The 12,521-nt window shown below is 38.5% G+C and overlaps 1 protein-coding gene across 1 annotated transcript in view; it reads left to right on the plus strand.

Moving 5' to 3' along the window:
* Gpc6 (glypican 6) overlaps nt 1-12,521 on the plus strand; it is a 999,201-nt gene that overhangs the window by 346,182 nt on the left and 640,498 nt on the right.

Below are 12,521 nucleotides of genomic sequence, written 5' to 3' on the forward strand. Positions count from 1 at the left end.
ATGTAGAGTGAGGCTTTTGTTTGTTTGTTTTATGCTTTTATTTTTAAGTTCATGCTGGCAGAATATATCACAGAATGCCGGAAATGCGAAGCCTAAGGCCTGTCATTTAAGGTTTCCTGTGAAACATCCCACTTAGCATTGCAAATCGATGTCATGTGCTTGCATTTCTATTTCATAAAGTGGGTGATCGTCTGCCACGTAGCAGAATCTCTCAGCATCAGTGCCGATGAGTTTTGAGGTGCTCCTTCATTTCTGTATGGTTACAGTAGTTCTCTGTAGGTAGAATTCCAAATATATATCCTCCAATTTATTTTGCTATTTTACTTTTAAATTGTAGTATACACACACACACACACACACACACACACACACACACACAGTGGGTGTATGTGTGTGTGTGTATGTGTGCATATATGTACTAGCCAGCACAGGAATATGCATATCATAGCACACATGTTGAGTTCAGGGAACAAATTTTGGGCACTAGTTCTGTCAGTCCACCTTATGGGTCAAGGGGAATTGAACTCTGGTCCCCACGCTTGGAAAGTAATGACTTAATGCACTGAGCTCTTGATGGACGTAGTTTGGTGTTCTGTGTAGGGACAGTTTACTTTATTAAAATATTCTCTTAGACATTTTCCCCTGTGTTTCACTACCTAGAAATAAAGGTTAGAAAACCTTTTTTAATTCTTTCCTTGATATCGAAGCAATGGATCCTTAGCAGGAATAATTTCCTTACTACAAGCCAGGAATCTGCCATCCTGACTGTTCTTTCTGATTTTTAAATACAGTCCTTGCCTCCTTCCTCTTAGTTCTTTCATATAGAAAATGTCTAAAATTATAGTGATGGTCAAGTCCACTCATCAGCAAATTGGTGAGCTGTGGTTGATTTATCATTAATAACCAGCTATAGTGGACATCTTTGATTATCATTGTGACATAATCAACCTAAGGGCAGGAAACCTCAACCTAAGATTGTCTTGATCAGATTGACCTATGGGCTGTCTGGACTAATGATTGATTCGAGAAGGCTCCACCTACTTTAAGCCTCACCTAGACAGGTGGTCTTGGGTTGTATGTGAACGCTGAGGGAGCATAGACCAGAGGGATCAAACACGAGAACAGCATGGTTCTGGGTTTCTGCTTCAGATTTGTGTCCAAGCTTGCTTCTCTGACTTCCCCTCAATGACAGGCTATGACCTGGAAGTGTAAGCTGAAATAAATCCTGTTTGGGTCAATTTGGTTAGTGCCTTGCTTGGTATCTATCATAGCAACAAGAAAGCAAATCTCGTTAATAAACCTTTTATTATCCATTTATCTTTTATAGCCATGTATAGCTCTATGTGAATTTAGGTAGTATCTTCCCTTATATAAGAAACTCTGTGTTCCTCATAGATTTATTTGTATCAGAGTTCTTTAAATGGTTAGCATCACAATATTTTTCTATGGGGAGCAATAAGGTTAAAATATAAAACTTTTACCATGGTAATGATTATATATACATATATATATATACATGTATACATATACATATATATGTTAGTATATACCAACATACTAAATAAAATTAGAAATCAGACTTCTTTATTAGTTTAAATTCATTTTAGCTGATAAACGTGAGCACACTAATATTACATTTTAAGTCTTGTAACATTTTTTAGACTAGGTTAAACATTAAAACAAATGTTTTTAATTTGGCTACCAAACTGCTTCCCTTCCATTCCATTATTTTTTCCATGTAATTGTAATTATTTCCTTATTAACTTCATACTTCTCACCTCTGAACCTGGCATCCTGTGCTTTCCCTCCTTATCCTGGTCTTTCTAGTGCTAACCTTCTGCATAGGAGTGACCACATATAATGAAAGTGCCTGGTGTCCTTGACTGGCGTGGTCTTAAATCAATGGTTCTCAGCCTCCCTAATGCTGCATCCGTTTAATATAGTTTCTTGCATTGTGGCGACCTCCAGCCATAAATTTTTTATTGCTACTTTATAACTGTAATTTGGCTACTCTTATGAATCATAATATAAACATCAGATATATAGGGTATCTGATAGGAGAGCACCATTAAACATGCATTCGACGTGCAAAGGGGTTTCAATCCTCAGGTGGAAAACCAATGGCTTTCATGGACCTTGAGGGTACTATGCCACACGACACAAGGGAGATAGTAGAAGACAATAAAAGGTGTCACATACATATATTACCTCTTATATAAGGTGCAAGGAATGAGGAAAGACACTGAAAAAGAAAGTGGAATAGAGTGAATCGAAAGCCATGAGGAGAAGAGTCCAGGAAATACCTGAGCAGTAAGTTTGCACACACAGTTTCAGTGTGGGTGCAGTGTAATCCTGGTAATGTATACGCCTTCTGAATTCATCTAGTGTTTTTGAATTCTACGATTCAAATGTCCAATATGGTGATATTTATGCTTTCTGTATTTCATAATAGTATTTAGCTACCCTATAATGTTAGTTAGTTTGCCATTCAGTGTATTATTTCACACAAATTATCCCGTCTTTACTTATGCTGTACTGTGAACTATGACTTCAAATGTCATGTTCACTTTGAGGATCGACCATTTGTCTGCCCATCCACCTGTCTGCCTGTCTGTCTTTGTTTGCTTGCAATTTTTTTTAAAGGCAACCTTCCTCAGTGCAGACAAATGCAATAAATCATTGGGTTTCCACTCAGTAGCAAGAATTTGCAATCACAGAAAACAGACATTAAAATGACACATTACAGATTACTTCAATAATTCATTAAAATAAATTTTAAATTGGCCTTGATTGACTTAAGAGGCTTCACTTCTTAGGTAAGAATTTTCTCATAAAAGAACTCAAAGCAGGAATATGAAAAATAATTAATATGTGTGTGCATGCATGTGTGTGTTTGCATGTGTATGTGTATGTATATGTATAGCTGACATGTATGTAAGTGGAAGAATATCAGTCATATTAGGTAGAGTCAATCATGAGGAGGAAAGGAACATTAATATCAGACTTGGATATTTGGCATTTCGATAAATACCCTGGGAAAGGCCCTGCAGTTCGCAGAAGCACACAGGTACAGGTGGGGCTAGAATCAGAAAAGGTCATGGTGCATTGAGAAATGAATGCCGTTCCAAGTTCCCATTTCCTTACTCATTCCAGGTCAGGAGAGAGATTAAGGAAATGATGATTACCTGTGAGCTCGGGGGCTTGCTTTCTCCTCTTACTAAAGAATCTCCATTTCCTTAAGTTTCCTGTCGTTCATGGGCTTTTTATTTCTAAAACTCCCTTAAACATTTCTGTAAGCATAAATAATAATGACCATAAATACATAATTTGAATTTGCCTTGATGCTGCGGCATTCGAAGGAGGCCTTCGAATATTGAATATTGAAAGTGCTACTTGAAAGATCGCTAACCAGCTCCGTGGTTTCAGTGACCGTGACTGACTTTTCTCCCTGAATACTGTGGCCATTTAATTTCTTTGAAATCGTGATTTCCACTAGTTGACGTGAGATCTTTTATACACACTTGTTCATAAATTAATGTTTTGCCACCAGTAAGGTTAGCTCACCCTTATCATGTAACTCCACCATTTATTTGCTTTATAAGAATGTCAGAGTTCAAGTTCCATGGCTTGTATCTCCTGAGCTTGTGAGGGGGAATGCACATGCACATGTGTTTACTGCACATGCAAATGTGTTTGTTGCACATGCACATCTGTTTACTGGACATGCAAATCTGTTTACTATACACGCAAATGAGTCTGTTGCACATAAAAGATACACGTGCAAACATTTATTGCTAGTGATTTTACTTCATCCCTAAACTGAAAATATAGACAGTTGTCTCTTAGTTAAATTTACATACAATAATACCCAGGAATATAGTAACTGATCACAATAGACATTATAAAGTGACTAGGTCATAATATCCACCTAGATACATGAAGCTCAGATTCAGTATTCCATTGATGGCGTCTCCTAATATATATTTTCCAGGTCACTATTCAAACTTTACAGTTGCCTGCCTGGGTTTCCCTAAGACCTGCAGTACATGCTTAGTATGTAGTTAGTGTTCAATGTTATAGATATGCACACAGCAATTATCCTCACCTGTGACTTCAGACGCATGCCTCGCTTGTCCTTTGGAAATCTTTTCTCGTGATTACTTAATGTTTGTATTTGTTCATCGATAATTTCACATCATACATTTTGATCATGTTCTTTCCAGTCTCCTCACTTCTGTCAGAGCCCCCCCACACACACACACTGCATCGACCCAGTTCATATCATTTATCTTTCTTACAAAATAATAGAGTCCATTTTGTGTAGGGCAACTGCTCCTGAGCATATGACTTGCACAGTGGTTGATACCAGTGTCACTCCACGGAAGAAGGCCAAGGTTCCCTTCCCCAATAGCCATCAACTGCGAATAGAATTTTGGGATGGGGTGAGCTCGTTCCATTTCTGTGTTTGTATTTTGACTGGCTTGCACTTGTGCCAGTCTTGTGCACATTGTCTCAGTCTCTGAGTTCATGTGTGCATCTTCCCGACAGTGACTGGTATATGCTGCTTCACCGATGTTATCTACCACTTATGTCTGTTCTAGTCTTTCTGTCCCTCTTCATGAATCCCTGGACTTGAGGAGAGGGTTGTGATAAACATGTTCTTTAAGCGCTGAGCTCTTGGGAGTTTCTCACACACTTTCTGAAAATTGCTCATTTCTGCTTCTCTGTGTGATTGCCATCAACTTCAAGAAGGGTGTTTGTTTGTTTGTTTGTTTGTTTGTTCTGATGAGGGTTGAGTGATGTAAGGTATAGCAATGGCATTATAGTACTCAGTTTAAAACTATATCCATGGATCTGGAGAGGTGGCTCAATGGTTAAGAGCACTGACTTCTCTTCCAGAGGTCTTGAATTCAAATCCCAGCAACCACATGGTGGCTCACAACCATCTGTAATGAGGTCTGATGCCCTCTTCTGGTGTGTCTAGGACAACTACAGTGTACTTTCACATAATAAATAAATAAATCTTTTTAAAAAAATATATCCATTAATAACATAATAGCAGTCAATTCTTCACTAGAACCTATGACAGGTTTAGTCCTCATTTTTAGTCTAATAATTGTTCCAGGCATTCTGTGAAGCAGTACTTAAATCCACTCATAAGATGATTGGTTATGACCATGATTTTATGTTTCTATTGCTCCAATGGACATATCTTTCAAACTGGTCATTATTGCAGCTAATAGGGCTTGTAACTGGGTGATTTTTTTTCTCCTCTTGTTGAATGCATAGTTCTTTCAAGCACTATGAACCTAAGCCAGCGGGACTGAAGTTTCCAGTTGAGTCATAGCTGTATTTTCCCATGTCTTATGACATAAGTTTGATATAAAGTAAGCAATAGGGTCTTAACATCAGGTTGTGGGAAGTAATAATACATTCATGAAAGGTCTCTGTGAGACACATTTGGCCAATGACCCAAAAAAGTCTTTTTTTTAGTGCTGGTAGTTTTATTTGGTAGCAAATGATGTCTGCCTGGGGGTGTTGTTTCTTCCTTTTTTATGTCATTCTTCAATTTAATCTCCTTTGATGTATCTATACATTTTAGGAGGCTTCTACAGCAGTAGTTATTCACATGGCTTAATATTTTCACCTAAATATATTTTATGAAGGATCTACAAAGTGCGCTCAACAGATTCTCATGCGGAAACTTCTCAGCACTTGAGACAATGCTGAAAGGTTACAATCACATCTACAATGACCACCACTAAGGTCTTGGCTTTTTTTTTTATCTTAATTTAATAATGCCAGATATACATGTTTAACAGCAATGTGATGGAAGGTTTTTCATGATTGACATCTTGATTTTCCATGAAACATTTTTCAGCTGCCACTTGTTCTTGTCTGTGGAAGATTTAGTCTCTTCACCTCAGTTTTTGAAATCATCCTGAATAACTGACTGTAAACTTCGTCACACAGCTCTTGATTGTACGTGCAGGGGTCCTACCCCTTTAGTTGTTTCTGGCATATGGTGGCTTGTAAGTTTCTTTCAGCCATACAAGTAGCACCCTGAAAGGAGCTGAGCAGAAAGCTATTATGATTGCATAATCAGCCAGAAACAAACTTCTCAGTGATACCAATTTAGAACAGGATGTGTTTTGTTTTCATGATAAGGTAATAAGCATTTGACATGTTTCAGATACTGAAGTTTTAGAAACTTTGGGCCTAAATGAGAGGGTACTAATATGTTCAGTAGTTACTATGCCCATATATACTATATGCCAAGATATAGGCATGCATATATATATATATATATATATATATATATATATATAACTCTAATTATGTCATTTCAAGTTTAGTATTTGAATTTAATTGTTATTAATCATTTCAATTAATTACTTGTTTTCAATGCAAAATATTTTAGTTGCACTTGGAGTGATAGAAGTTAAGTAGTGTGTGCAGCCACTTAGGTTGTAAATTAACCTGTAACAAACAAAATCAAAGTTTGTCTGATAGTAAAACCTTACAGTATTTCTACTCTACAATCCCAAGCTCTGCCTCAGGATGAGGCTGTGTCCTGAAATTAACGATGCTAATATTCCATGTGTGTGAAATATTTTTGGAAGATATATTTCTGGATTTATTTTTCTGTAACATAAAAAAAATCATTGAGGTAATGGTTTCAACTATTTTTCTATGTCTAAGATGGATTCAATAAAGTTTTACTTGAGGCCTATTAAATTCATGAAAATACCACTTGAAGGGATGTATGCCTGATATTGTTAACTTATGGAATTGATCGCTTAGCTACAGTAGGCAATGAGATAAGCCACTATCATTTGGAATCCCAGGAATAGTTGTTTCTTATTTAATTATTAATCAATATTAGCTGTGAGATTATTTGATGAACTCTTTGAAATTCATCCATTAACTATAATTACATGTATTTGAATATTCAAGACTGAGAGGGTCATGAAAGGCTTAAGAGTAATGGGAGATAGAGGAATATTGCCTTTACCATCATGCCCCATATAATTAATTTTTCAATGACATAGCAACTAAGGCAGTGCACATGCTGACAGAGGAGGCAGTTTAAGAATTAGATTCCTGAAGATCTTTACCAATCCTACAACAGATAGAGGCCTTATATCCAAAATATACAAAGAACTCAAGAAGTTAGACCACAGGGAAACAAATAACCCTATTAAAAAATGGGGTTCAGAGCTAAACAAAGAATTCACAGCTAAGGAATGCCGAATGGCTGAGAAACACCTAAAGAAATGTTCAACATCTTTAGTCATAAGGGAAATGCAAATCAAAACAACCCTGAGATTTCACCTCACACCAGTGAGAATGGCTAAGATCAAAAACTCAGGTGACAGCAGATGCTGGCGAGGATGTGGAGAAAGAGGAACACTCCTCCATTGTTGGTGGGATTGCAGACTGGTAAAACCATTCTGGAAATCAGTCTGGAGGTTCCTCAGAAAATTGGACATTGAACTGCCTGAGGATCCAGCCATACCTCTCTTGGGCATATACCCAAAAGATGCCTCAACATATAAAAGAGACACGTGTTCCACTATGTTCATCGCAGCCTTATTTATAATAGCCAGAAACTGGAAAGAACCCAGATGCCCTTCAACAGAGGAATGGATACAGAAAATGTGGTACATCTACACAATGGAATATTACTCAGCTATCAAAAACAACGAGTTTATGAAATTCGTAGGCAAATGGTTGGAACTGGAAAATATCATCCTGAGTGAGCTAACCCACTCACAGAAAGACATACATGGTATGCACTCATTGATAAGTGGCTATTAGCCCAAATGCTTGAATTACCCTAGATCCCTAGAACAAAGGAAACTCAAGACGGATGATCAAAATGTGAATGCTTCACTCCTTCTTTAAATGAGGAAAAAGAATACCCTTGGCTGGGAAGGGAGAGGCAAAGATTAAAACAGAGACTGAAGGAACACCCATTCAGAGCCTGCCCCACATTTGGCCCATACATATACAGCCACCCAGTTAGACAAGATGGATGAAGCAAAGAAGTGCAGACCGACAGGAGCCGGATGTAGATCGCTCCTGAGAGACACAGCCAGAATACAGCAAATACAGAGGCGAATGCCAGCAGCAAACCACTGAACTGAGAATAGGTCCCCCGTTGAAGGAATCAGAGAAAGAACTGGAAGAGCTTGAAGGTGCTCGAGACCCCAAAAGTACAACAATGTCAAGCAACCAGAGCTTCCAGGGACTAAGCCACTACCTAAAGACTATACATGGACTGACCCTGGACTCTGTCCCCATAGGTAGCAATGAATATCCTAGTAAGAGCACCAGTGGAAGGGGAAGCCCTGGGTCCTGCTAAGACTGAACCCCCAGTGAACTAGACTATGTGGGGAGGGTGGCAATGGGAGGAGGTTTGGGAGGGGAACACCCATAAGGAAGAGGAGGGGGGAGGGTGATGTTTGTCCGGAAACCGGGAAAGGGAATAACACTTGAAATGTATATAAGAAATACTCAAGTTAATAAAAAAAAAAATTCCAAAAAAAAAAAAGAATTAGATTCCTGTCTCTTTTCATGAAATGGCTATCAAGCTCCATGCAAAACTATTCGGAAACAGCCATTCATAACGTCCTAGTCAGTATCCAATTTATCCTTAATGTATTTTATTTAAGGGCACCAGTTTTTCTTCATAGCTTAGGAAACAAAGCTTAGTACTTGTGAGAATTATGCTTATCTTAGTGCAACTTATTTAAATAAATGTAACTTCTTCGTAGTCTAGTAAATTTGTATTCTTTGTATTCTTACCAACCCTTCATTGTATTCTAGTAAATTCAACCCCAATGTCCAAATTCAGTGTGTTCCATTAAGTCATTGACTAAGCTTCACTTATGGCAAAACAGGACAAAACAAACATAGAACAGACCTCTACCTCTCTCATTTTAATATCTTTTGATATATCAGCATGCCTAATGTAATTTTATGTTATTTATGAGTCAGAATAGCAAATTTTCTCTTAATCTCTTATATTTGAAATATAAAATGCAGTACTCCCTGCCAAGAGCCCTGTAAACCGTGCCTGGATTGCTTCCACCTCCTGCACAGCGTCCCTCCCAAATGCACACGCGGGGCTCTGAAATGCAGTGTGAGTGGGCCCTCCCTCATAGACTTGCTTAGTGAGGCATTTATCAGCATGACAAGCTGATGTTCATGAATCAGGCTTTCCTTACAGTTTATTTATGATGTCTTCCTATATATCTTTTTATCCTCGGAGGGAAACGGATGTGTAGAATCACAAAATGAAGAGTAAGAGTCATTTTTGAAACCTCAAGTGTGCACCAAGGATAAAAAGGCATAGCACTCACAGAATGGGTTTCTCATGTAAGAATTCATGGGCCAAAGGTGTCCCATGTGAATAAGGCAAATGATTCATCACCAATGGCCTGGGCTCAGATCTGGCTTCTGAAGGGCAACATGATCTGAGCACCTAAAAGCACACATTTCCTCAAGCTCAGTGCATGAGCACCCTGAGGTACCAATTCCAGGTAAAGGTTGGAGGTGCCCAGCCTGGCTCGGAATGTTCTGTTTCCTTCCTCCAGTACATATCCATTCTCTAGCAGAAGCCACCAACAGTGACCCTCCTTACTGCACTTCTTAGGCCTTCGCCAGTCTTGGTAATTCTCCTCAGGGATGGTTCTGCCCTCAAGACAGATTCCACACCCCTCTTCTTAAAGACAGTAAAAAGTCATCTTCAAACATCTAAATTGGAACTTCAGCTCGGGAATGAGATTCCCCCAATGTCAGTGAAGATTTGGAAATGCCCTACAAATTACAATTGTGCTAAAGGATCGTCTCATTCTTCATTTAAAAATCTAGCAATAGAGATGGGTCCTTAAATAATGATTATGGAGTATTTAGGGACTAAGTTCTATAAAATACTCAAGCAGTGTGAATAAAGACTTCCGAAAACCACAGTGTGACATGTGTGTTTGCTGATAGAATGAGAGAACTTGATGTGTTTACTTAGAAACCTTTTTTCCCTCAGGCTGATTATAGTAGAATCGCATAAATTCCCAACACTGCATTTTATTTTCAAATCTAATATTCCAAATGAAAAGCACTTTTATGCATATTTCAACCAAAGAGAGTAGTGATTAGAATGGTTAGAAAGTGATGAAAGCAATATACACAGAATCAAATACTAGGTATTAATTTTATTTATGTTCTCTTTTAACTTCAACTCTTACGTATTCTAGAAATACTCAACATACGAAAACAGTTACGAATAATACATTTCATAAAGGCCTTTTAGACACTAAATGATCTTCTGAGAGTATCTATATCAGCTCGAGTAGTGACAATTTTTTTCTTAGATTCCTAAAAATTTTTCAAAAATTATAGCCCCTCAAAACTACAAAAAATTATAAAGAAATAATATAATGGGTATTTTAAAGTTCTTGTTTCCATCCTTTCGTAGGCAACTAGCACCTTTACAAACTGTATCAGAGCTAATCAGCTTGCAGGCATCACGCAGGGGGGATGAACATGCAGACTTTATCGTCTTTACGTTCTGCAGGATGTGATGCGATCCCCCATCCAGTTTTCATTACAATCATTTAAAGGATAAGCAAAGACAGTCCTGTGGCTTCATCTGGACCTGAGCATTGGTTAGATTTGAGACAAAACTCAAGTCATTTTTTTCCCTTGACTTTGACTGAGTGAAGTATATGTGCAAATGTAAAAGATGCCACTCTTATGCAGAAGGCTTTCAGTGGTTTTCCTCTTTGGAAATGCATCAGATACCTGAAGGTATACATTGTTAGGCTTCAGATGAAAGTCCTTCTTAACGTGCTTCAGTAAGGTTGTAAGCCAAGGAAACGGAACATGCCTATGCCTTTGATGCCTAGGGTAGTTTCTCAAGCGGCAACCTCGGGACCTCTGCTGCGACTCTAAAGTACAATTCTAACTTACATCAACGCCTCCTCCTAACTTTGTGGAATTTCAATATTTAGAGATGATTCCATATTGCCTTTGACCTAACTTAGTATACATATTAACCAAAAAATTGAACTGACCATAAAGGCACATGTCAATTAATCTGAATAATTCAAAATGTAATGTATTATGAAAAATGACCTCATAAGCCCATAATCTATAAGTATTTGTCAACTTCCAGTAAAATACATGGCAGGGGAGATAACCTAGTAGGTAAGTGCATATATAGTACTTAAAATGAATTTAATCTTCAAAACAATTTCTTTCTTTCTTTTTTTATTTTTTAATGTTATAGCAAGGAGACAAGCTTGTAACTCAGCTCTGGGGAAGCAGAAGCAGTATATCCCTGGAGCTTGCTCCTAACGCGTCTGGCTAGCTTGGGCTCGTTTCTAATTTGTCGTGCTTAACCATCGAAGCTCCATCTTACCTTGAAAAAGAAGGTGGAGGAGAAAAGTTTTGATTTCTGACCTCTAGCACAGGCACACAGGTGCACGCATGGATCCTCCCTACCACGCAAATGCACAGGAACCCACGTATGCACCAGCGTCACTCACTAAATAAAACAATTAGCAGTGTTCTCCACCTTGGGCTACTTATTTGGATTTTTACAATAAACTATTTTTTTCCTCATTCCCTATATCATTAGCAATGGCCATGAGGAATAACTAATATAATCATACTAATTGATTTTCTTCGACCTGCTTTCTGTTATAAACACTTTGAATTGCTGTAAAATGTGCAGTGGGGTGTAGCTAGAGAAATGTTACCACCACTCAGAGCCTGTTTGAGAGATGTCCATTTTCTTATAAATTCTCTCTGCTTACTTCGCTGAATTTACTCTTCACAGTTATATTTATTTGTGCGTGCGTGTGTGTTTGTGTGTGTATGTGTGTGTGTGTGGTGTGTGTGCATGTGTGTGTGCATGTTTGTGTGGTGTGTGTGTGTGTGTGTGTGTGTGTGTGTGTGTGTGTGTGTGTAAGGGTAGGGGTTGTTGGGATGAGTCTTGCCTAAGTCACAGTACATGTGTTGAGCTCAGAGGACAACTTGCCTCGGTTAGTTCTCCCCTCCCTCTCGTGTGTCCTGAGGACCAGACTTTGGCGGTGAACCTCGGAGGTAGAATCTTTTATCCACTGAACCAGTTCACCAGCCCCTGACTGACTTCTTCGTGGGACTTTTGTTTAGTTGTACTTGAGAGTCTCACAAGGCACTCTAGGCCAGTCTCCACCTCACGGTTCTCCTGCTTGAACCTATCAGGTGTGTGACAGCAGGTCGCACTATGATGCCCAACTACGTCTGAGTTCTTGCAAACTGCAGAAGCTGTGAATTTAGCTTTCACCGTCCATGTGCCCCTTTTCTAGCTCTCTTCCTTCCTCCCTTCTTTCTTCCTGCCTCTGTCTTTCTGTCTTTTCTCCATTCTTCTCCCCAAACAGTTTGGCATTGCAGGTTACATATTTTAAATTGTGATTGGAAGATAATCATGGTCACATTAGGAAGCTCACAAAGGGTCCTTGTTGTAGCTCATA

The sequence above is a fragment of the Rattus norvegicus genome, chromosome 15 (genome assembly GCF_021556685.1).
Source record: "Rattus norvegicus strain SHRSP/BbbUtx chromosome 15, alternate assembly SHRSP_T2T, whole genome shotgun sequence".
NCBI classification, from domain to species: Eukaryota; Metazoa; Chordata; class Mammalia; order Rodentia; family Muridae; genus Rattus; species Rattus norvegicus.